Source organism: Melopsittacus undulatus (assembly GCF_012275295.1).
Source record: "Melopsittacus undulatus isolate bMelUnd1 chromosome W unlocalized genomic scaffold, bMelUnd1.mat.Z SUPER_W_unloc_9, whole genome shotgun sequence".
In the NCBI taxonomy this organism is placed as follows: domain Eukaryota; kingdom Metazoa; phylum Chordata; class Aves; order Psittaciformes; family Psittaculidae; genus Melopsittacus; species Melopsittacus undulatus.
Window position 1 is genome coordinate 142,158 of NW_022993951.1, and position 27,201 is coordinate 169,358.

Here is a 27,201-nt window from a genome sequence, read left to right on the forward strand (position 1 = left end):
ATTTCTGCCAATGAGTGGGAATATGATGATGGTGCACTCCGTGTATATCTCTGCTATATTGGTCATGTACATTCCAATTAATCTTGATCGACAAAATCATTCCAAGCATCTGAATTGCGATAGGTCATCTCAAACCGGCCATCAGCGGCCATTGTTAGTCACTTGCTGAGGGGAGTAGCTTGAGAAAGGACACCTGTAACACCAGAGCGGAGCCGGGGGATATCAGCGTACAGAAGCCTCACCACAGAGCGACAAGAGCCACTAAGGGGGGAGCCTCAAGTCCTCGACAGGACTTGCCCAGGAGCTCAGCTACTGCGAGAAGGTGACTCACTGGGCACGGAGACAGGAGGAGTGGGACCAACTGTGAATGGTTAAAAATCTACCCAGGGAGCGCGGCGATCAAGAGCGTGTCGAACAGAGTGGGCAAACAGAGCGGGTCGAGGCAGTTTGTGCGGCAGTTCATGCGGGCAGGCGAGCGGGATGGTGAGCACTTGCCATATGACCAGGGTCCAGTCTGGGAGGTCTGCCCTGGCCGCCCTGGTGGTGGCTAGCGTAGGCACCCAGACAGAGCCGGTAAGTGGGGAGGTTGCGATACAGAGCTTGGAGTGTAGAGTGTGCCTGCACTGGTCTTGTGAGGGAAAGGTGCAAAATGGGCAGGGCTGCGCTCGCTGCTCCCTGATGGAGGTCCTACTCCAGCAGGTGGCTGAGCTACGGGATGTTGTCAGTAAGCTGCAAGATGCTTTAAAATAGTTGTGTTGGGGGAGGGGGGCATCATTCCATCCCAACACACCCAGTCAGTTGCCAGCACCTATAATAAATACTCTGAGCAATGTAGTAATATTCTAGCCGCTCAAGCCAGTGAGCCAGCTTCATTTGGAGCTCGGATCAGAGGCCTCTATACAAATGCCCATAGCATGGGGAATAAACAAGAGGAATTAGACATGTGGGCATATCTACGGGGCTATGATATAATAGGCATCACCGAAACATGGTGGGATAGCTCCTTTGACAGGAGTGTTGGAACGGAAGGTTATAGGCTTTTTAGAAAAGACAGGCCCAGTAGGAGGGGAGGGGGAGTTGCCCTTTATGTTAGGGATAGGCTGGAGAGTATGGAGCTCTCTCTGGGGACAGGTGATCAGTTAACAGAAAGTTTGTGGGTCAGGGTTAAGGGGAAATCAGTGATGGGACACATTACTGTGGGGATCTGTTACAGACCACCTGATTAAGAGGAACCTGTGGATGAAGTACTCTACAGACAAATAGGAAAAGCCTCACACTTGCAGGCCCTTGTTCTCATGGGGGACTTCAACCACCCTAACATCTGTTGGGGCGACGGTACGGCCCGGCACAAGCAATCCAGGAGGTTTCTTGATTGTGTGGAAGACAGCTTCCTTCTGCAAGCAATAGAGGAGCCGACGAAGAGAGGTGCCCTGCTTGACCTCGTGCTCACCAACAGGGAAGGGCTCGTTGGAAATGTGACTCTCCAGGGAAGTCTTGGATGCAGTGATCACAAGATGATCGAATTCAAGGTCCTCAAGACAGTGAGAAGAGCGTGCAGTAAGCTCACTGCCCTGGACATCAAGAGAGCAGACTTTGGTCTTAGCAAGGTTCCATGGGATATAGCCCTAGAGGGCAAGGGGGCCCAAGACTCTTGGTTAATATTCAAGGATCACCTTCTCCAAGCTCAGGAGTGTTGTATCCTGACTAGAAGGAAGTGCAGCAGGAGGGCCAGGAGAGCTCCTTGGATGGATAAGGAGCTGCTGAGAAAAATCCACAGGAAAAAAGAGGCTTATAAAAAGTGGAAGCAAGGACAGGCAGCCTGGGATGAATACAGGGATGTTGTCAGGGTAGTTAGAGACCAAGTTAGGAAAGGTAAGGCCCAATTGGAGGTAAACTTGGCTACGGATGTTAAAGATAATAGGAAGGGATTTTATAGGTATGTAGCGAATAAAAAACAGACTAAGGACAATGTAGGCCCCCTCCGGAAGCTTTCGGGAGAACTGGCTACACAGGACTTGGAGAAGGCTGAGGTTCTGAATGGCTTCTTTGCCTCGGTCTTCAATGGCAAAGGCTCTGACTGTACCACCCAGGTCCTGGAAGGCGAACACAGGGACTGTGATAATCTAGACCTCGGGCCCACTGTAGGAGAGGATCTGGTTTGAGACCATCTTAAGAACCTGAATGTACACAAGTCCATGGGCCCTGTTGAAATCCATCCGCGGGTCCTGAAGGAGCTGGCGAATGAAGTTGCAAAACCACTGCCCATCATATTTGAAAAATCATGGCAGTCAGGTGAAGTTCCCAATGACTGGAAAAAGGGAAATATAACCCCCATTTTCAAGAAGGGGAAAATGGATGACCAGGGGAATTACAGACCAGTCAGTCTCACCTCTGTGCCTGGCAAAATCTTGGAGAAGATTCTCTTGGAAGGCATGCTAGAGCACATGAAAAACAACAAGGTGTTTGGTGACTGCCAGCATGGCTTTACTAGGGGAAAATCCTGCCTGACCATTTTGGTGGCCTTCTATAACGGGGCTACAAAAATGATGGACTGGGGTAGAGCAGTTGACGTCATCTACCTGGACTTGTGCAAAGCGTTCGACACTGTCCCACATGACATCCTTGTCTCTAAATTGGAGTGTCATCAATTTGATAGGTGCACCACTCAGTGGATAAAGAACTTTCTGGATGGTCGCACTCAAAGAGCTGTGGTGAACAGTTCAATGTCCAGCTGGAGACCAGTAATGAGTGGTGTCCCTCAGGGATCGATGTTGGGACCGGTCTTGTTTAATATCTTTGTCGCTGACATGTACAGTGGGATTGAGTGTGCCCTCAGCAAGTTTGCCGATGACACCAAGCTGTGTGGTTCTGTTGATATGCTGGAGGGAAGAAATGCCATCCAGAGGGACCTTGACATGCTTGTGAGGTGGGCTGATGCCAACCTCATGAAGTTTAACCATGACAAGTGCAAGGTCCTTCACCTGGGTGGGAGCAATCCTAGGCACAGCTACAGATTGGGCAAAAAGGAAATTCATGGTAGTCCTGCGGAGAAGGACTTGGGGGTGTTAGTCAATGAGAAAATGAACATGAGCCAGCAGTGTGCACTCACAGCCCAGAAAGCCAACCGTATCCTGGGCTGCATCAAAAGGAGTGTGACCAGCAGGTCGAAGGAGGTGATCCTGCCCCTCTACTCTGCTCTCGTGAGACCTCACTTGGAGTATTGTGTGCAGTTCTGGTGTCCTCAACATAGAAAGGACATGGTACTGTTAGAACAAGTCCAGAGGAGGGCCACGAGCATGATCTGGGGACTGGAGCGCCTCCCATATGAGGACAGGCTGAGAAAGTTGGAGCTGTTCAGCCTGGAGAAGACAAGGCTGCATGGAGACCTCATAGCAGCCTTCCTGTATCTGAAGGGAGCCTACAGGGATGCTGGGGAGGGACTAATCATTAGGGACTGTAGTGATAGGACAAGGGGTAACGGGTTGAAACTTAAACAGCAGGGGTTTAGACTGGATATAAGGAAGAAATTCTTTACTGTTAGGGTGGTGAGGTACTGGAATGGGTTGCCCAGGGAGGTAGTGAATGCTCCATCCCTGGCGGTGTTGAAGGCCAGGTTGGATGAAGCCTTGGGTGATATGGTTTAGTGTGAGGTGTCCCTGCCTATGGCAGGGGGGTTGGAACTAGATGATCTTGAAGTCCTTTCCAATCCTAACTATTCTATGATTCTATGATCTCTACTGATTCCCTGAGAGACTGGATGCCTTTCTCTATCATGGTCCAGTTAGCTGCCCGACTCCTAACATAGCTCTTTTAGGGAAACCTTTCTTTCACATCTGTCAAGAGCTGCATCCAAAGGCTAAGGGACCGTTTCTCTTTTGCAATTGCTTTGTCAATTCCCTCTTCCCTAGCAAGTGATCCCAGCTTCTTAGCTTCCCCACCTTTTATTTTGTGACAGTCAACCCCATTGTTGCAGAATCGGAGCAAGCAGGTGACCATGTGCTCCCCTGTTTGACAGGTAACATCTTTTCACATATTCCACAGCTCAGTTGAGGTCCGGGGTCTAGAAGTCACTACTTCTTCTTCCTCTTCCTCTGATTCACATAATAATAACAACGCTGGATCAGATGCTCTACCATGCTGTAAGTGCATTGGTTCCTCATTTTTCTTCACTATATGGGTTGCTCTTTCTGCCGCTTGTTTGCTTTTCCCCTTGCGTACAGGGGCAACCAATGTTGGCACTAATTGGTCCTCTGGTTTAGATGCAGTGATTACCACTGTGGTTGGAGTGGCTGCAGTATCTGTTGTGGTTAGTACAGCCATTGTGCTTTGGGTTTGAGTAGCAACAGCAGCTGCGCTGTCTGTTGCTGTCGGGGTTTGGGTAGCTACTGTATATGTTGCTGTGGTTGGTGTATTAGATGTGCTTGTAATTGGATTAACTGCATTGCCTGCTGTACTCAGAGTTTGGGTAGCTGCTGTACTTGTCACTGGGGCTTGTCGAACTGCTGTCTTGGAGATGGAGCAGCTGTGTTATCTGTTGTAGTGAGAGACTGAGTAACTTGTACTTGTCACTACAGTTGTTGTAGCTGCTATATTTGGAGTTGGAGTAGCTGCATTATCAGTTGCTTTGCCATAAGATCCAGAGACATTTTCTTCCCTTTGCAGGTGCTAGATAGTGTTGAAGAAGGCTTTGTAAGCACGGGCCAAGCCCCAGCACATTGCAATGATTTGGCCCTCTCTGGTATGACTAGGATGACAACACACCTTGTTTAAGTGTTTTACTAGTGATTCCGGATTTTGCACTTCTTCAGTGGTGAAGTTCCAAAGCACTGGAGGAGCCTTCTGGCCTAGATACTTGCCCATACTATCCCACACACCCTGCTACTCATGGCTGTCCAGCCTTGGGGAAAATCTCTTGGTCCTCCTATATCTTCATCTAACCCTAGACAAGACCCAGACCCAACTCTCCTTAACTTTTGAGATCAGACAAAATGGTCGGGAGTAAACCACACTCTATATGTCTGCCAACATGGTGATCCCAATCACAATCAGCAGGCAGGTGTCAAGGGTACCCAAAGGCCATTCAAAAACTTCAGAAATCTCAAATGATGTTGTAAATAGACTGGTGAGGGTGCTGGGAAGGTAAGGGAGTGTCTCCTTCATAGGTTCACCACCTGAGGAGGGGAAAAAATGTGTAATTGCTAAACACTTCCATTTTATACCTCCCAAATTATAGAGGTGATGACCACACTGGGAATGTAAGTCAGATCAGTATCATAATCATGGAATCATAAAATCACAGAATAGTTAGGGTTGGAAAGGAGCTTAACATCATCTAGTTCCAATCCCCCTGCCATGGGCAGGGACACCTCACACTAAACCATATCACCCAAGGCTTCATCCAACATGGCCTTGAACACTGCCAGGGATGGAGCATTCACAACCTTCTTGGTCAACCCATTCCAGTGCCTCAACACCCTAACAGTAAAGAATTTCTTCCTTATATCCAATCTAAACCTCCGCTGTTTAAGTTTTAATGCATTACCCCTTGTCCTATCACTACAGTCCCTAATGAATAGTCCCTCCCCAGCATCCCTGTAGGCCCCCTTCAGATACTGGAAGGCTGCTATGAGGTCTCCATGCAGCCTTCTCTTCTCCAGGCTGAACAGCCCCAATTTTCTCAGCCTGTCTTCATATGGGAGGTGCTCCAGTCCCCTGATCATCCTCGTGGCCCTCCTCTGGACTTGTTCTAACAGTACCATGTCCTTTCTATGTTGAGGACACCAGAACTGCACACAATACTCCAAGTAAGGTCTCACAAGAGCAGAGTAGAGGGGCAGAACCACCTCCTTTGACCTGTTGGTCATGCTTCTTTTGATGCAGATCAGAATACAGTTGGTTTTCTGGGCTGCAAGTACATCCTCTCAGCTCATGTTCATTTTCTCATCGACCAGTATCCCCAAGTTCTTCTCCGCAGGTCTGCACTGAGTTTTCTTTTTGCCCAACCTGTAGCTGTGCCTAGGATTGTTCCGACCCAGGTGTAGGACCTTCCACTTGGCATGGTTAAACTTCATGAGGTTGGCATCAGCCCACCTCACAAGCATGTCAAGGTCCCTCTGGATGGCATTTCTTCCCTCCAGCATATCAACAGAACCACACAGCTTGGTGTCATAGGAAACTAGTTGCGGGCGCACTCTATCCTAATGTCCGTGTCAGCGACAAAGATGTTAAACAAGACCGGTCCCAACACCAATCCCTGAGGGACACCACTCGTTACTGGTCTCCAGCCGGACATTGAACCGTTGACCACAACTCTTTGCATGCGGCCATCCTGTCAGTTCTTTATCCACCGAGTGGTCCACCTATCAAATTGATGACACTCCAATTTAGAGACAAGGATGTCGTGCGGGATATTGTCGAACACTTTGCACAAGTCCAGGTAGTGGAGCACATCAAGTGCTCCACCCCTGTCCAACATTTCCGTAGCCATGTCATAGAAGGCCACCAAAATGGTCAGGCAGGATTTCCCCTTAGTGAAGCCATGTAGGCTGTCAGCAACCACCTTGTTGTTTTTCGTGTGCCCTAGCATGCCTACCAGGAGAATCTTCTCCAAGATTTTGCCAGGCACAGAGGTGAGTCTGACTGGTCTGTAATTCCCCAGGTCATCCATTTTCCACTTCTTGAAAATAAGGGTTATATTTCCCTTTTTCCAGTCATTGGGAACTTCACCTGACTGCCATGATTTTTCAAATATGATGGCCAGTGGCTTTGCAACTTCATTCACCAGCTCCTTCAGGACCCGCAGATGGATTTCATCAGGGCCCATGGATTTGTGTACGTTCAGGTTCTTAAGACGGTCTCAAACCAGATCCTCTCCTACAGTGGGCCCAAGGTCTAGATTATCACAGTCCCTGTGTTCGCCTTCCAGGACCTGGGTGGTACAGTCAGAGCCTTTGCCAGTGAAGACCGAGGCAAAGAAGCCATTCAGAACCTCAGCCTTCTCCAAGTCCTGTGTAGCCAGTTCTCCCGAAAGCTTCCGGAGGGGGCCTACATTGTCCTTAGTCTGTTTTTTATTCGCTACATACCTATAAAATCCCTTCCTATTATCTTTAACATCCCTTGCCAAGTTTATCTCCAATTGGGCCTTAGCTTTCCTAACTTGGTCCCTAACTTACCAGACAACATCCCTGTATTCATCCCAGGCTGCCTGTCCTTGCTTCAACCTGTTATAAGCCTCCTTTTTCCTGTGAATTTTTCTCAGCAGCTCTTTATTCATCCAAGGTCTCCTGGCCCTCCTGCTGCACTTCCTTCTAGTCGGGATGAAACACTCCTGAGCTTGGAGCAGGTGATCCTTGAATATTAACCAAGAGTCTTGGGCCCCCTTACCCTCAAGGGCTATATCCCATGGAACCTTGCTAAGCAGGTTCCTGAAGAGACCAAAGTCTGCTGTCTTGAAGTCCAATGCAGTGAGCTTGCTGCACACTCTTCTCATTGTCCTGAGGACGTCAATGATAATCAATGAGTCTATTGTATTACATGTCATTACCATAAAGTACAGTGAAACAAGAACCTTAGCCCAGGCCCCTGAGCGGATAAACACTAAAACACCAGATACCATCTGTAAGTAAGTTATGACATGCTGAAAGTCTGAGATCAAGAGCAACAACTTTGAGAGGCAATAAATCAGCATTGTGACGTGTGACTATTAATCTAAAACAATAAATGCTTATCACAAATGTGATTAGACACACTCTGGTCAGATCTGTTGCTATCTCAACCCTTCATACCCCACATTGGGCGCCACAAAGAAATGTTGTGGTTTAAGCCCAGCCCGTAACTCAGAATCACATACACAATAGCTCACTCCCCATCCCTCCCCTTCCTCCCCCCGCTCTTGGAGGGATGGGGAGGAGAATCAAAAGAATGTAAGTCCCATGTGTTGACATAAGAACAGTCCAGGAACTAAGGTATAACACAAAACCACTACTGCTACCACCAATAATATTAAAGATAAGGGAAATAACAAAAGAAGAGAATACAACTGCTCACCACCCTCTGACCCATATGCAGCCCGACCCGAGAAGAGATCTAGCCCTTCTGGGTAACTCCCTGCAGTTTATATACTGGGGATGATGTGTAATACCCGTTTGGTTAGTTTGGGTCAGTTGTCCTGTCTCTTCTTCCTCCCAACTTCCCTCCTCCCTTTCAGAGCACGAGACTGAGAAAGTCCTTGGACAGAGTAAACATTACCTAGCAACAACTAAAACCATCGGTGTTATCAACATTGTTCCCAGGCTGAATGAAAGTCAAAACCACAGGACTGCACCAGCTACTAAGGAGAAAAATGACTACTACTGCTGAACCCAGGACAGAAGGGAAGGATATTTTATCCAAGGGAAAAAAGAAAACTAACAACAGTGGTCAAGCAGATCTGAAATTCAGAGGCTCCATTGAAGATGAACCTTAGTGCAATATGTGTGCCTCCAAAAACTGAAAGCAACTCAAAAATTGTGGCTTCCTTCCAGCCCCCTAAGGGGTAAGAGGTCATCTTTTGTAGACTTTCCCACTTCCAAGCAGAGAAACTGGGCGTTGTCTTTGCTGGTGTCTTGTTTTTCTCTCAACTCCCTCCACTCATCTCTTCAGTCACTATGATGCGGAAAGACGCCTGGGTGGTCCAGACCCAGCTATATCTTTAGGTGTGCATTCAGGATGCTGTTTCCCCAGCTAGAAAATACAAAAGTCCAGGTGTGGCTCCAGCTGCACTCTGCATGGGCTAATGTGGTTACTAATGTAATCAGTCCTGTCCACAGAGAAGACGGGTTTTGGCATTGTTTCATTCCCCAAAACCATCCATCCCTGCTTTCATTTCCTTTTGGAAAACACTCCCATTCTTCAGGCCCCAGTTCCAGCATCAGCTTTAGAGTTCAGGTTGGTAAAACATCAGCTTCCATCCTGCACACAGCAACTGCTGTTCTGTATTTTTCATGTGAGAGCCAAACTGGGGTTTGTTTTAATGGTTTTTTTGGCTATGCAATTCCATTATGACTGCAGACACATTCCTAGAAGAAGCACAAGCCACTCCGTACTTGCAAAAAGCATTGGTAGAGACACAGCTGCTATCTTGGGTTGCAAATCCTATGTAACATCTTCCCTGAAGAAGAAATATTTTAAAATATGTTGTCCTGGGGGTTTAGATGTTTTTGTTTGAGTTTTTAAGCAAAAGTCACAAAACACCTGTTCCTCCTCATCTTGGGAAGGAGGAAAAACTGAAATATTTCAACAACTTCAATACAATTTAACAACACGGTTGTCCCACACGTACAGGGAAGATCTGCCCTATCTGCAGGCTGGTGGGGATTCAGAAACCCTCCTGAGTTGCTTTAAGCTCTTACACAGAATGAGTGACAAAACCCTTCATGCAGAGGTTGCTGGACTCACATAATTAGGACAGGATCCAGACACTGCTTGATCTGTAACAGCCCCTGACTCATCATCAGAGGGAAGGTTTCAAACATGTTTAGGCACAAGTACCTCCTCTTGCAGGACCTCACTGCTGCCTGCTGCAGCCTTTCTGGCCCTTTTCACCAGAGCAGCAAATGCTCAACACAGACACTGGCTGGACATCAGGATATTGATGTTCTGGCACAACCCACAGTTTCCAGAGGTATGCAAGTCTGATGTGCTCCTGTATTTGAGATTATGCAGTATGAGCTGGAGTCAGCAAAATCATATTCTATTTTAATAATAATAATAAAAATAATAATAGAAAAGACTACTAGATGAAAAGTTGGAATAAGTGTACCATATACACTCCACACTTTCCAAAACCTTCAGTGGACTAACTGCATTGCAGTGCATGGGGGGAGGAAAAAAAATAGTGTTAAATAAATTAACTATAGCAGCCACTGTGTGACTGTGGAGTTTAGCATGTATCAAAGAGAAAGCAGACGACACAAAGTACTGTGACATTAACTGCCACCTAAATGTGGTCCTTGCTGTGTGCTTCTTTGTGCAGTGACCTACCATTACTGATCACATTACATGCCTCTGACACGAAGCTGGACTGATCCATGTTCCTAATACCTTTACATTCATGCACTTTATATTCCACACATGATGACTGTGCCTGTATAGCCTAGCCCTTGACATCCACCAGCTCTCAGCCTGTGGTGGGAATAAATGACTTTGTCACTGCAGAGAAGTATTGTGTAGGAAAAAAAGAATATGCACAATCTTATTGTCATTCCACTTTGACCAAGTCTGCCAAAGAAAAAGCTATATGCAAGGCCACAGTGGAGAATAGCCAGGCAGCATACCTGCTGTGCAGAAACCCCCACACCCTGGCACTACACCTTTCAGATCCCATTCAGGCATGAGAAACAAGACCTTACCTCATTTGCAAGGCTGCAAAACACATGCCAGTCATTTCAAGCATATAAGAACTCTGATCAGAAAAACCTGCCACCTGAGAAATCACTTCGAATTGGGATTAAGCAGCTACTAACACGCTGAATTAACCGCTAAAAAAAAGAGAATCTCTTAAAGTTAATCCATCCCCCTTCTATTTTCCAGGAAATGCCACTAAGCTTAGGTAGCACCGGGTAGTACACAAAGTAATTATTTCTTCCCAGATATGTAAACTGGATTAAAAAGTCACATCATCCCTTTTCCTTATTATTCTCCATTGCTACCAGTGGGCACTCTTGGATTTCCCAGCCTGTGGGAACTGCAAGCCTTTCTGCTCCTGCTATGTGGATGATTAAAGAATAATAATAATTATTGCTGATAGTGCACGTGGGTCTTGAGCAAGTCAAGGAGTGTTTGTGTGCATGAGTGCAAGGTCAGGTTGGAAATCCGTCTGGTGAGTGACTGTTTATAGAATGGAATTTATAGTGACTGAAAACAGTCACTGTGATTGATGTGATTTCTGTTTGGCTTCATAGCTCAGACCCATACCTGTATGCTATATATTACCATGCTGTAGCAAATAAAAGAAGATCGGAACTAGTTGTGCAAGCACGGGGTGTGTGTGTGTGTATGTTTAGCTTCTTTACAGATGCACCTGCCCTCCTTCCCTCTCACCAGTCAGCAAAACCAAATCATCCAAATGGATGTTTATCCACCTGTTTCACTTTCTCCTCCTTGGGAAATGTATTATTTTTCTGAGTTTCTAGCACTTGCAACACGATAAATGGCTTTGAAATTTGCTTCTCTCTCTTGTGTACCTGCATTATCAATGCCATCAGCAAGAGAGATGTGCACAGCTCAAGGAACATGTTTGTGTTAGAAAGCTGCTGCAGAGCCTTAGGGATAACACAGCTTGTTGTGGTTTAAACCAATTTGCACAGCTTGTTCACTTACTCCCCCCCTTGCTCCCCCGACTCCCGGAGAGTTAGGAAGGAGGATCCAAAGGATGTAGCCCCCACGGCTTCAGATAAGAACAGTTTAATAACTAAGGTACAACACAAATCACTACTGCTACTACTAATAATAATCATAATGATAAAGGAAGTAACAAATGAAGAGAATACAACACCTCACCAGCCACCAACCCATAACTCACCCCACCCTGCCCGACCGAGCACCGTCCGATACCTCCTCCATCCCCCCAGAGCTCCAGCCCTTCCGGGTTTCTCCCGGTTACATCCTGGGTATGACGTGCTACCTCTTTGGCTAGCCTGGGTCAGGTGTCCTGCCTCTCCTTCCTCCCGGCTTCCCCTCCTTCCCTGGCAGAGCATGAGACTCAGAAAAGGCCTTGGACAAACCAAACATCTGAGCAGTAACTCAAATCATACTTGCTATCAGCAACCGTTCCCAGCCTGAAAGTCAAAACACAGCACTGCACCAGCTACCAAGAAGGAGAAAAAATGACTGCTACTGCTGAACCCAGGGCACAGCTACTGGATACTGATGTGATACTTGCAGGCACCTTAAAAGGGACTTCAGAAAAGCAGGCTATTTCTGTCTTCAGATTGCTGGGCTTTGGAGCTGTGGATTGTCCTGTTTCTCCTAGGGGCATACCAGATCTATTTGCATCTGTTCCATGTTTTTATATTACATCTTATTGCACCACAACAGTACAAAATCCCAAAGCTCCTGCAAGTCTTTAGCCTACCAAAATGCCACTGAATCACTTAAATTTGCTTGTTTTCTCTCTCCTTCGTACAAATGATGTATGACATATGAGACTGAATCAAGTCTCTCAACGTTCAGTTCTCTCATTCCCAAGCTAGCTTCCTCACAGAGGATCAGAGACCACTGGGGTGATACCAAAACCACTGCCCACCTCACCTTCAGAGACCAGCCAATGCAAGTCAGTCACTCACAACCACCCTGTTGTCCTTGATGGATCTTGCCTCTGGTCACACAGCCTAATCTAGTATTCCCATCTTAAATACTACAGTAAAGAGCACCAGAGACCAGGCTATGATAAACAGCTATGATGTAATGGCTTCTGAATAAAGGGAATACTTTTACTAGCATTGCTTTCTGGTTTTTTGGTTTTGTTTTTTTTTTCTAAATTTTGAAACAATTGCTATTCTGGGGTAAACAAAAAAGACAAGGGGGTGTGACAGACAAGATGAGCATGTGACTTATAGCAAGAGCTAGGGCAGATGATACAGGTTGTGACTCTCACAGCATAATGTTTTAGTGGGTTTTTTTTATATCAGCAGCAGTTTTATAATCCTCTAATACATTATGAATAGTATGATGCACTCAATGCACTAATTATATTGGAAGAAATAAATGTAAGACAAAACTGTGCAAGAAAGGAAAGAAAATTTTAAAACACCACCTAGATCCCTTTTGCTCCTTCAGGCTTACATAGGTCTTCTGACACCAAGAGTCCTTATAACATCCATAATGCAGAATTGGGCCCCATGACAACAGTTTAACAAAGCACTTAGCATGTATCAACTCACAGAGTTGGGTTTGCAACCCAATGCATCATGCAAGGAGGATAATTAAACTCCTGTGAAAGACTACCACTCTTGTCCTGTCATCATGAGAGATCTCCTAAAGCAGATTTTTCTGCATCTAGGAACCTCAGTGAGAGACAAATGTTGGTGCAACTCTGTATTATGATAGCTATAGATGAGAAATTGTGATTTGGTGAAACTAGTGGTCACCATGACCTGGAAGTCCTGAAGTGCAAATAATTAGCCTGAAGGTCAGCCCTGGAACAATGTGGAGGAACAATCCAGCAGCACAAAACCCAAAGATCCCTCTTGGCCAGCAGTTCAGAATTCATGAGAAGGCAACAAACTCCAGCAATTGTATCTATTTCTCTTCAGAGAATAAATACAACACACAACAACAAGCTCACCTGTTTATTCAGCTGGTTTTGACACCCCTCTATCTTCAGACCTAATATTAGTTTGAATAGGACAGCATCCAGGTCTAGAGGGGAAAATTTAGAGCTGGTCCTGACTTAGCTAAAGCAAGATAGAAAATTATCTAGTTTCTACTCAAATTTCACCACCAGGCCATGAATTGGCTTGACTTCTGACTCCTTTAAAAATGCCTTTTCTGGTAATGCAGGAGACATCTACAGGTATAAAAGCCATGTGTGCATATGGCTGGATGAAGGCAGTGCAGCTACAAGCAGCAGCTCAGATACAGGCTGGCATCTCAGTATGTTGCCAAAAGACTCTTTCAATTGGACAAACTGCTGTGCTGACACAGATATAAAGATCCCAGATTTGAAGTGATTAATGTCCACCTAATGCAAAGCACAGATGGTGATCAGCTGCCACTGCTGCATACATACTTTATGGGAGTGTCCTGGGTTCAGCTGTAACAGCTATTTTTCTCCTTGTTAGTACCTGGTGCAGTGCTGTGTTTTCAGCTTTAGTCTGAGAACAATGCTGATAACACACAAATGTTTCAGTTGATGCTCAGTAGTGTTTACCTGTCCTGGGTTCAGCAGTAGCAGTCATTTTTTTCCTTAGTAGCTGGTGCAGTGCTGTGGGTTTGACTTTCAGCCTGAGAACAATGCTGATAACAGCCATATTTTCAGTAGTTGCTCAGTCATGTTTACACTGACCAAGGACTTTCTCAGTCTCATGCTCTGCCAAGGAGAAGGGATAGTTGGGAGGAAGCAGAGAAAGGACATCTGACCCAAACTAGCCAAAGAGGTATTCCATAACACAGCATGTTGTGCCCAGTATATAAACTGGGGGGAGTTACCCAGAAGGGCTAGATCACTGCTCAGGTTGGTCTGGGGTCATGAGTGGTGGTATTCTCTTCCCTTGTTTTTTCCCTTATCACTATTATCATTGATGGTAGCAGTACTGTTTTTGCATTATACCTTAGTTACTGGACTGTTCTTATCTCAAACCATGGGAGTTACATTCTTTTGATTCTCCTCCCTATCCCTCTGGAAGCAGGGGAACTAAAAAGGGGGGAGGGGGGGGGAGGGTGTGTGAGTGAGCGGCTGCGTGATTCTGGGTTGTCAGCTGGGCTTAAACCACAACTGCTCTTTTTGGCGCCCAATGAGGGGCACGAAGGGTTGAGATAATGACAGATCTGATCAAAGCGTGTCTAGTCGTATTTGTGATAAGCATTTATTGTTTCGGATTAATAGTCACTCGTCACAATGATGATTTATTGCCTCTCAAAGTTGTTGCCCTTGAACTTGAAGTTTCAGCATGTTGTATGGTATTTTCTGTCTTAGTGTTCATCTACAGGGGGCCTTGGCGTAAGGTTCTTCTTTCATTGTATTTTATGGTAATGACTTGTAATACAAGTTGGATGCCAGGAATGCACCCATAGCTCCAGATTAAGTCAAATATACAAGACCCATTTACACAGAATGCACCATTATCGTATGCCCATTAACTGGCAACAGTAACCTGGAATGACAGTACAGTGGATGAAATGATTCATCAATTCAGAGAGTTCAAAGACAACCTCACCCCTTCCATCATTTCAGCTGTGGAAAAAGTGTACCAGGAGTTCAAACAATTGAGAGACAATCTATCCAATCTATTCAGCTCCCCACGTGCACCAACACACACCTCAGGTATTAACAAAAGGTGCCCTACTGCTCCAGAGAGAAGATATAGGAGGTATACACCACAGGCCACCTTATGGTTTTAGCTGCGGGATCACAGAGAAGACACAGGAAACTGGGATGGAAAACCTACCTCATCTCTGGAGGAATGGGTGAGTGAATTGAAGAAGAGAACAAAGGTCAAGAATGATCATCCCATGAAAGCTGTGGCTTCAATCTCTGGTGAACAGGTTCCCAGAGGGAGTGGAAGAGCTGATTTTACTCCAGGTCCTGTAACAAAGAAGACTAATCTCTGTCTAGAAGACATAAGTGACCAATGTTGTGATCACTATTAGAGGGGCCCTGCCTCCAGCCAGGTGAAGGTAGGGGACAATGAGATTTACTGGACTGTGTGGATCACATGGCCTGGCATATCAGTCCCACAGAAGTATACGCCACTGGTAGATACCAGTGCACAGCACACCCTGATGCCATCAAGCTGTCAAGAGGTGGAACCCATTTATATTTCTGGAGTGACAGGAGGATCCCAAGAGTTGACTGTACTGGAGGCTGAAATCAGCCTGACTGGGAGGAAGTGACAAAAGCACCACTTTGTGACTGGTCTAGAGGCTCCAATGCATCCTTGGCATAGACTATCTCAGGAGAGGGTACTTCAAAGACCCAAAAGGGGGGCTTTTGGTATTGTTGCTTTGGAGACAGAGGAAATTAAGCAGAAATCCACTTTGCCTGGTCTCTCAGAGGATCCTTCCTTTGTGGGGTTGCTGAAGGTCGAAGAACAAGTGCCAATTGTGACCACAACAGCACACTGGTGGCAATATCGCACCAACCAAGTCTCCCTGATTCCCATCCATAGACTGATCCGTATAATGGAGAGCCAAGGAGTGATCACTAGGACCTGCTCACCCTTTAATAGCCCCAATATGGCCAGTGTGGAACTCTAACAGAGAGTGGAGACTTACAGTAGACTATCATGGCCTGAATGAATTCACACCACCCTTGAATGCTGCAGTACCAGACATGCTAGAACTTCAGTATGAACCAGAGTCAAAGGCAGCCAAGTGGCATGCCACAACTGATATTGCCAATGCATTTTTCTCAATTCCTTTGGCTGCAGAGTGCAGGCCACAGTTCGCTTTTACTTTGAGGGGCTTCTAGTACACTTGGAATTGACTCCCCCAGGGGTGGAAACACAGCCCTACTATCTGTCATGGACTGATCCAGACTGCCCTGGAACAGGGGGAAGCTCCAGAACACTTGCAGTACATTGATGTCATTATCGTATTGGGTGATAGTGAGGAAGAAGTTATTGAGAAAGGGAGGAAAATAATCCTAATCCTACTGAAAGCCTATTTTACCTTAAAACGGAATAATGTCAAGGGACCTGCACAGGAGATTAAATTTCTGGGAATAAAACAGCAAGATGGACCTTTCCAGATACCCACAGATGTGATCAACAAGATAACAGCAATGTCTCCACCAACTATTAAGAAAGAAACAGAAGCTTTCTTAGGTGTTGTGGGGTCCTGGAGAATGCACATCACAAATTACAGTTTGATTGTAAGCCCTCTCTATCATGTGACCTAGAAAAAGAATAATTTTAAATGGGGCCCTGAGAAGCAACAATCCTTTGAGCAAATTAAATGAGAGATAGCTCATGTAGTAGCCCTTGGACCAGTCCAGACCGGGCCAGATATAAAAAATGTGCTCTATATCACACCCTGGGAGAATGGTCCTGAGAGCAATGGATGTTGGGACTTTCAAACATTTGGATATGCATTTACCAAGAGCCACCTGATTGATCAACACCAGAGGAGTTAATCTGTCCCAGCCCAGTCAGAACTTCTACTTACTGTAGAAGGGGATAAAGTTCCTGTGGTGCACATAAAGAATTTGCTGGTTTAGGCAGTCTGGGTTATCCCTGCTTCAGGTAAAGGGAAACCCACTCGTGGGATTGCTTTTGCTCAGTTACATGGATATACTTGGTGGGTAATGTGGGAAGATGGGGAAGTCCAATGTATACCTCAAGGGGATTTGGTTTTTGGAGAAAACAGCTAATGAACTCAATTATATGCTGTTGACTGCTATGTAGCACTTTTATAGCCCACCAATTAGATGTCTTCAGGTCACTAGTGACCGGCCCCGAGTTCCCTCTGGCCATCATCCCAACAAAGAATGAACTTTGATGAAACGAGGTGAGTTCTGCGTTATCATCAGCAGGCAAGAATCCAACACTGCACACTGTCTCTCCTACTGTGAAAGAGTTTTACAAGAGATGGAGCCCAACATCATGGACCGGATGAACTCAGCAGCTTTATAGGGATTGGTCCATACACTAAGGAATAGTCTCTCACTCTCTTTGTGTGTGTGTGGATGTATTTATATATATATATGAGACAAGTGTGATGGTATATTGAAAAATGTGAGATCTGAGCACGACATGAATGGTATTGAATAAGGAGTGGATACTGTCCTGGGTTCAGCACTAGTAGTAATTTTTCTCCTTCTTAGTAGCTGATGCAGTGCTATGTTTTTGACTTTTGGCCTGGGAACAGCACTGATAACACCAATGTTTTTTGTTGTTGCTCAGTCATGTTTACTCTGACTAAGGACTTTTTGAGTCCCATGCTCTGCCAGGGAGGATGGGAAGTCAGGAGGAAGCAGAGACAGGACACCTGACCCAAAGTAGCCAAAGAGGTATTCCATACCATAGCACATCATGCCCAGTATATAACCTGGGGGGAGTTACCCGGAAGGGCTAGATCACTGTTCAGGTCGGGCTGGGTATCGGTTGGTTTGTGGTGAGTGGTTGTATTCTCTTCCCTTGTTATTTCCCTTATCATTATTATTGCTGATGGTAGCAGTAGTGGTTTTTGTTATACCTTAGTTCCTGGACTGTTCTTATCTCAGGCTGTGGGAGATACATTCTTTCTATTCTCCTCCCCATCCCTCTGTGGGCGGGGGAAGGACGGGGGAGAGTGAGCGAGCGAGCAGTTATGTGGTTCTGGAGTTGCCAGCTTGGCTTAAACCACAACATCATTATTAGTAGTGTTGGTAGTAATGGTAGTTTTGTATTATACCTTAGTTATTGGACCTGTGAGATTTGCATTCTGTCAGTTCGTCTCCCCATCTCACCAGGAGCAGGGGGGAAGAATGGGGCAGGGGGGTGGTGAGCGAGCCACTGCATGGTTCTGAGTTAATGGCTGGACTTAAACCATGGCAGTGACACGAGTTCTGGATGAGCAAGTTTCTTGCTTTAATGAATAAAAGGCAACCCACAAGTTTTTGGCTGATGATTTTATGCTTTTTGTGTAATGCATAGGTACCTGCTATGGGAGACCATGAGAAGGCTTTTAAGATAGTCAGAGCCTCTCTCCTGCTGGACTTTGAGCATCCTGATGGAGTTTCAGATTGGACTTTATATTCTAGGGACTAGGGGACAGATAGAGGGTCAAAGATGTATGTTAATGGATCTTTGTTGCCAAGAAGCTGGTACTTGTTAGAGCTTTCTGATGAACTATATTTTTCAGTTTCTGATGCCCCATCTCATGGTTAGGTTGATGTTTACTGACAAGATCTGTTCTTTTCTGTTTGAAAGATAACATGAAAGGCAGCTGTGTCTGCCTGCTTGGGGCTCTGCAGTGACATCCCATTGCTCTTCATGCGGTGATAATGTTTATTTTTTGTAGTTAAGTATTCTCTGCTACAACTTTTTTTGTGTGTGTGGAGGGGTGTGTCATTTTTTGGGGATTTTTTTCTTATTTTTTTCTTAGGACATCCTTATAGCACATGAAGTCCATTGGCTCTAATTTTCCCATGCAAACTTGACAGCCTTAGGCTATCTGTTATCAGAAGTTACTTGAAAAGTCTCAGCCTTGTTTTCTGTTTTTTGGATCTCAGTTTGCTAGAGGTAACAGTAATGTTTCAGCAAGAGAACATTGATCTTGCTTTGAGAGAGCATAAATGAATAGATGAAAAACAGACAAGATGTTGACAGAAAGTTTTCTCTTTTTATGACACACTGGTGATATTTTCAGACCTGGTAGAGTGGTTAGGTTTTTTTAAGCTTTCACTGCCTTTGCGTTGGGGGACTTTGGAGCAGGTTCCTCTATGTTGTGCTTTAAGCCCAGCTGGTAACTCAAAACCATGCAGCCACTTGCTCACTCCACCCCTTTTTCCCCCCGCTCTTGGTGGGATGGGGAGGAGAATTGAAAGAATATAAACCCTACAGTTTTAGATAAGAATAGTCCATAACTAAAGCTGAAAACACAGCACTGCACCAGCTACTAAAGCTGCTGTTTTTGTTGAAGATGCAGATGTTATGCTGCAGGTTCCACTACCACTTTCAATTCAGAACAGGATTATTAGGACTGCACCACATGCGTATAAAGGTATTATGATGACTTTATTGATAAATGAAACTGGAAACCCCATAGAAGAAGTCACAGAAAAAAAATAGCAGTTCAGAGATTTGGGGGAATGGGGCCCCAAAGAAAACACAAGAGGTGATAACAGGAGGGGTGAGATGAAAGAGAATCAAGTCTCACAGAAAGATATGTTTGCTGCCTTGCTGGAAGATGAGATAGCCCAAGATAAGATTGATGGCCCGAGTAGGTGGATTCTTTGCTGGGTTGGAAACTGGGTGGATGGCCATGCCTGAAGAGTGGTGGTAAATGGCATCACATCTAGTTGGCTACTGGTCACTAGTGGTGTCCCTCAGGGCTTGGTGTTAGGCCTGTCTTGTTTAATATCTTCACACATGACTTGGATAAGAGGACTGAGTGCACTCTCAGCAAATTTGTGGATGACACCAAGTTGGCTGGGAGTGTTGATCTGCTGAAGGATAGGAAGTCTCTGCAGATGGATCTGGACAGGCTGGTTAGACAGGCTGTGGCCAATTGCATGAGGTTCAACAAGGCAAAATTCCAGGCATTTGGGCCACAAAAACCCAATGGAACGCTCCAGGCTTGGGGAAGAGTGGCTAGAAAGCTGCTGAGTGGAAAAGGACCTGGAGGTGCTGACTGACAGCCAGCTGAACACGAGCCAGTTTGTGCCCAGGCAGCCAAGAAGACCAATGGCATCCTGGCCTCTATCAGAAATAACATAGCCAGCTGGACCAGGGCAATGATCATTCCCTTGTACATGGCACTGGTGAGGCTGCACCTTGAATACTGTGTTCAGTTCTGGGCCCCTGTCATGAGTTGAGCAGTAGCAGTCATTTTTCTCCTTCTTGTAGCTGGTGCAGTGCTGTGTTTTGACTTCTGGGCTGGGAACAGTTGCTTGATAGCGAGCATGTTTTGAGGGTGTTTTTGTTTAAGGCCTTTTCTGAGCACGTGCTCTGCCGGGGAGGAGGGGAGGCCGGGAGGAAGGAGAGATAGGACACCTGACCCAGGCTAGCCAATGAGATGTTCCATACCATAGCACGTGATGCCCAGGATGCAACTGAGAGAGAGAGCAGGGGGGGTGGAGCTCTGGAGGGAAATGGAGGAGGGAGCATGCGGTGCTCGGCCGGGCAGGGTGGAGTGAGTTATGGGTCGGTGGCTCGTGGGGTGTTGTATTCTTTTTGTTTGTTATTGGCTTTATCATTATTATTTGTAGTAGTAATGGCAGTGGTGATTTGTGTTGTGCCTTAGCAATTACACCGTTCTTATCTCAACCCGTGGGGGCTACATTCTTTGGATTCTCCTTCCTAGCTCTCCGGGAGTTGGGGGAGCAAGGGGGGGAATGAGTGAGAGTACTGTGAGGATTTGATTTAAACCACGACAGCCCCTCACTACAAGAGAGACATTGAGGTGCTGGAGCATGTCCAGAGAAGGACAACAAAGCTGGTGAAGGGTCTGGAGAACAAGTCTTTTGAGGAATGGCTGAGGAACTGGGTTTGTTTAGTCTGGAGAAGAGAAGGCTCAGGGGGGATCTTATGGCTCTCTACAACTACCTGAAAGGAGGTTGTAGTGAGGTGGGGCTGTGAAAGAAACAGTATTGTTTTCACATATTGGGGCTGGGGCTAAGTTACTAAAGAAATGAAACAAAGGGTTTGAGATACCATAACTTAGAAAGACACACTCTGTAGGTAAAGACAATATCATCTCTGGACGAAAGATATACTCTGTGGTTGAAAATAATACTATTTGTACAACCTATGAAACTAAGCAGGTGCAGGGTGGTTAAACAGTATGTTGGGGTACCACATGTCTGCCAGAGAGTTATGAAATTCAACCATAAAAAGAGATAAATAAGAGGAAAGGGCATAGAAAATCGAGTAAGGGGAGATGTAAACAGAGGCGGGACATCTACGGGGCTATGATATAATAGGCATCACAGAAACATGGTGGGATGGCTCCTTTGACTGGAGTGTTGGAATGGAAGGTTATAGGCTTTTTAGAAAAGACAGGCCCAGTAGGAGGGGAGGGGGAGTTGCCCTGTATGTTAGGGATAGGCTGGAGAGTATGGAGCTCTCTCTGGGGACAGGTGATCAGTTAACAGAAAGTTTGTGGGTCAGGGTTAAGGGGAAATCAGTGATGGGACACATTACTGTGGGGATCTGTTACAGACCACGTGATTAAGAGGAACCTGTGGATGAAATACTCTACAGACAAACACGAAAAGCCTCACACTCGCAGGCCCTTGTTCTCATGGGGGACTTCAACCACCCTGACATCTGTTGGGGCGATGGTATGGCCCGGCACAAGCAATCCAGGAGGTTTCTCGATTGTGTGGAAGACAACTTCCTTCTGCAAGCAATAAAGGAGCCGACGAGGAGAGGTGCCCTGCTTGACATCATGCTCACCAACAGGGAAGGGCTCGTTGGAAATGTGACTCTCCAGGGATGTCTTGGATGCAGTGATCACGAGATGGTCAAATTCAAGGTCCTCAAGACAGTGAGAAGAGTGTGCAGTAAGCTCACTGCCCTGGACATCAAGAGAGCAGACTTTGGTCTCTTCAGGAACCCGCTTAGCAAGGTTCCATGGGATATAGCCCTAGAGGGCAAGGGGGCCCAAGACTCTTGGTTAATATTCAAGGATCACCTTCTCCAAGCTCAGGAGTGTTGCATCCCGGCAAGCAAGAAGTGCAGCAGGAGGGCCAGGAGACCTCCTTGGATGGATAAGGAGCTGCTGAGAAAAATTCACAAGAAAAAAGAGGCTTATAAAAGTGGAAACAAGGACAGGTGGCCTGGGATGAATACAGGGATGTTGTCAGGGTAGTTAGGGACCAAGTTAGGAAAGCTAAAGCCCAATTGGAGCTAAACTTGGCTAGGGATGTTAAAGATAATAGGAAGGGATTTTATAGGTATGTAGCGAATAAAACACAGACTAAGGACAATGTAGGCCCCCTCTGGAAGCTTTCAGGAGAACTGGCTACACAGGTCTTGGAGAAGGCTGAGGTTCTGAATGGCTTCTTTGCCTCAGTCTTCACTGGCAAAGGCTCTGACCATACCACCCAGGTCCTGGAAGGCGGACGCAGGGACTGTGAAAACCTAGACCTTGGGCCCACTGTACGAGAGGACCTGGTTTGAGACCATCTTAAGAACCTGAATGTACACAAGTCCATGGGACCTGATGATATCCATCCGCGGGTCCTGAAGGAGGTCGCGAATGAAGTTGCAAAGCCACTGGCCATCATATTTGAAAAATCATGGCAGTCAGGTGAAGTTCCCAATGACTGGAAAAAAGGAATGACCCGGGGAATTACAGACCAGTCAGTCTCACCTCTGTGCCTGGCAAAATCTGGGAGCAGATTCTCTTGGAAGGCATGCTAGAGCACATGAAAAACAACAAGGTGTTTGGTGACTGCCAGCATGGCTTTACTAGGGGAAAATCCTGCCTGACCAATTTGGTGGCCTTCTATAACGGGGCTACAAAAGTGATGGACTGGGGTAGAGCAGTTGACGTCATCTACCTGGACTTGTGCAAAGCGTTCAACACTGTCCACATGACATCCTTGTCTCTAAATTGGAGAGACATCAATTTGATAGGTGGACCACTCGGTGGATAAAGAACTGGCTGGATGGTCGCACTCAAAGAGTTGTGGTCAATGGTTCAATGTCCGGCTAGAGACCACTGGTGTCCCTCAGGGATTGGTTTTGTGACGGGTCTTGTTTAACATCTTTGTTGCTGACATGTACAGTGGGATTGAGTGTGCCCTCAGCAAGTTTGCCGATGACACCAAGCTGTGTGGTTCAGTTGATATGCTGGAGGGAAGGAATGCCATCCAGAGGGACCTTGACACGCTTGTAAGGTGGGCTGATGCCAACCTCATGAAGTTTAACCATGACAAGTGCAAGGCCCTACACCTGGGTGGGAGCAATCCCAGGCACAGCTGCAGGTTGGGCAAAAAGGAAATTCATGGTAGTCCTGCGGAGAAGGACTTGGGGGTGTTAGTCAATGAGAAAATGAACATGAGCCAGCAGTGTGCACTCACAGCCCAGAAAGCCAACCGTATCCTGGGCTGCATCAAAAGGAGTGTGACCAGCAGGTCAAAGGAGGTGATCCTGCCCGTCTACTCTGCTCTCGTGAGACCTCACTTGGAGTATTGTGTTCAGTTCTGGTGTCCTCAACATAAAAAGGACATGGTACTGTTAGAACAAGTCCAGAGGAGGGCCACGAGGATGATCAGGGGACTGGAGCACCTCCCATATGAAGACAGGCTGAGAAAATTGGGGCTGTTCAGCCTGGAGAAGAGAAGGCTACGTGGAGACCTCATAGCAGCCTTCCAGTATCTGAAGGGGGCCTACAGGGGTGCTGGGGAGGGACTCTTCCTTAGGGTCTATAGTGATAGGACAATGGGTAATGTGTTGAAACTTAAACAGCAGAGGTTTAGACTGGATATAAGGAAGAAATTCTTTACTGTTAGGGTGGTGAGGCACTGGAATGGGTTGCCCAGGGAGGTTGTGAATGCTCCATCCCTGGCAGTGTTCAAGACCAGGTTGGATGAAGCCTTGGGTGATATGGCTTAGTGTGAGGTGTCCCTGCCTATGGCAGTGGGGTTGGAACTGGATGATCTTGAGGTCCTTTCCAATCCTAACTATTCTATGATTGTAATTAGCACGTAGATTATTCGTGTCAAATAGGCTGTGAACCTTGGAGTACCCAACTGATGGGGAAACAAGGGAGGGAAATTGCGGATGGCAAGATACAAACAAGCAACAAGCATTGTCTCCACAATAATTCCTCATTTAATCTGGATATCTATGTGTATCACAGCTCAAGGATTATTTACCACCTCAGCTGATTTTTAGAAATCCTGATTTCCTTCAGGTTAGAGCTAAGCAAAACTATCTTTGCCTAGTGAATAAACAGAACATGTTCACAACTCTCCAGATCCTCAAACATACATCATTAATCCATTGTGTAAGGAATGTTCCTTTCAACCAAGGAGATTGGTTGATCCATTATAATCTTTGGTATTTGGAAGCTGATAAGTCATAACAGTGTATCAGTAAAGATAACACTTTTTGTGACTATACAAAAGAGAATAACGCATGCAGTTCATTGCCCTTTTTCGATCTAGGCTAGATACAGGGGTAACCAACCACTCCTGTAGGGGTCGAACACAGCTAAGCTTGGCTTTGAGGGGTACTGTGACAAGTAATTTTGGGACACACACAAATAAGAAAGTATGTAGCCTTGGCATTTTCCCAGAGAGCATCTATCTGCATTGTTGCTTGTTTGTATCCCCTTACTGGGAGGATTTAAATGGAAAACCAAAAAAGAAAATTACTACATAAGGAACAGTCTGTCCCTACATCCATGCTCTCTTCAATGAGCACAGCATTAAAGGAGAAAGTCGCATCTAAGATGCTGTGTAAGCATCTTGACAGCTGGTTAGTTGGATAACACAGAAAACCACTTGGAGCTGGATCTAAAACATGGATAATTATGTGCTTGGGTTTCTTTTATTTCTGTTTATCTGTAGCATCTCTTTTATTATTCTCTGGACTGCAGAAATAAATTATTCTTGATTTTTATTTCAATGTTTGTCTCTAAAACAAAAAATTATTTCCAGGGTGCTGGCTGGCAAATTTAATTCCCACAGCATGTTAATCCTTAAAACTTCACTACATAAAAGCTATCTCACAGACCATAGCACCTTCATACAAGACCAAAAGATAACCAATATGTGCCTGAACCTAAAAGGCTTCCCCAAATATTTAACAACACTGCTATTCACTGCATCCAGACATTTTCCAGGTAGCTCAGATTGCATGCAGCATGTGACTCCCAAAAGCTTGAAGCACAAGAAAAGGACCCAGAAGGACACTGACAGAATCTGCTCCCACAACTGTAATTTGGGGAGGGGCAATCCCTACTGCTTAGAAACACTCGGAATATTAGTTTGCTGTCTGTAAAATGGGCTCTTGTTTGGGCAGGGCAGAGGAAGTGAAGGTCCTCTGCTCCACCTACATCTAGTGCCTAGTAGAATGGGACTCTGGGTTCAGCTGGAGACCCTCAAATATATCATTCATCAACACAGCCACCCAATCATAATACAGCTGCAGCAATCTCTCTGCCGGCCGGTCCTTTGTGTAAATGACCCATTCCAAAAGAATATGCTTCCTGGTTTTCTGTGGGTTCCCTCACTACGTACTTAGTCATCAAACCATACAAATTATGGAGTGAGATGAACCTTGGCACCTGGCTTTTAAAGTCATAAGTTATGGTGCTAATAAAGTGATAAACCTAAGGTAGACCACATAACTGCACTCTGCTCCCCTTCTAGATACACCTCTTGTCTTGCCTCTTAGTTCGGTTGTGATCTCACTTAAACCTGACAAATATCAACCAAAGTAAAGAGCAGAAAGCTACCAGGTGTTCTTCCTCTGAACTATTAAGCAACAAAACCCATCAAAACTATCTTCATTTTAGTAAAGAGGAATTTGTTATTGTAAAGTACCTGGGCAGTGACTGAACCCTGTCACTATTCTTATGGGAAAAAGCTACTTGCTATTCTTGGTAAAGGGAAAGTTTCAAATCAAGATAATGTTTCACTTGTTTTTCAGAAACGAACTTAATGGGGGTGGGGAGAGAAGCAAGGAAGCAAAAATAAATTCTACTTTTCAACAAGTTAAATTACTCAGTTCCCCAGAAGCATTGGAAAGTTTAAGAAATGCTCCTTTAAAAACAACTTCCACAGAGCAAAGCTCTCTCTCCATGAGTGAAAGGCATGTGAGCAAGCTAGGTCATTCTGTCTAGGCTTGCTTTTTCTTTTTTCCTTTCTTTCTACAATTTAATTGATGGGGTGTGTAGTGGTAGGGCCAGGTTGCATTTTTACCAGTCTTTACTTTTTTTTTACAGAGTTGCACCTCTGACACAAATTTTCCCCTCACTACAGGAGCAAAGCAGGCACATGCCACCAGCACATCAGTACCATCCTTGTTTGGGGCAAGGTAGAAAAAGAAATTCCAGCATCATTTCTGTCTATGCTTTCTCTTATCATCCTTGCCTGCCAAAGCAGGAGGAAAAATAACGGACACATGGAGATACTGTCTCTGCATGCTTTAAGCTCTTTGCTACCCTCAGGAGTTGCAAAGAAAGCAAGACTGGCTAGGCATTGTGTTAATGATACTGTCAAGAGGCCAAAATAAAGTGCCACACCACAGCCCAGCCTTCTACTATCAGCACTGCTGTCCCACACTCATTTAGGCAATCAGGGTAACAGGCTGGAGAATATGCCAGTGGTCTGGAAAAGATCTTGACACTTGGATTTTACTGATAAGAACCTGGATCTGCTCAGAATACAATTCTGCCACATGCTGATGGCTATACAAAGCACAACTATACTGTAGTTTTGCCACACAACTATTTTGCAACTATAAAATACACCTACAACAAAAACAGTTTGGTGGGAGGGGCTTCCTTATATTTTTGTATGTGGCTGCTGTCAGCAGGCTGAAATCTTCATATGCTACACAGCCAACCTGGCTGACTTCACTGGGGCCCTGCCAAAGACAAGTCCTCAGATGAAAGGCTACTGCTTGTGTTTCCACCACAAGACAAGAAAGGACAACCATATTCAGCATCTGGCCAAAACTTGTTTCTAGCTGCATCAAAATGCATACAGATTCCATCCAAAGGGCAACAGCTACAGTTTTTGAAGAGGAATGTGCTGCTTTTGAGAGACAATCTTGTCACTGTGATCCACTTCCCCTACTGAGGGCAGTCAATCCATCGTTCTCACTGAAAATGAGAACGGGC

General features: G+C 45.6%; 1 protein-coding gene across 1 annotated transcript in view; it reads right to left on the reverse strand.

The window, feature by feature from the left end:
* LOC117438313 (C-Maf-inducing protein-like) overlaps positions 1 to 27,201 on the reverse strand; it is a 203,529-nt gene that overhangs the window by 70,401 nt on the left and 105,927 nt on the right. The window lies entirely within an intron of this gene.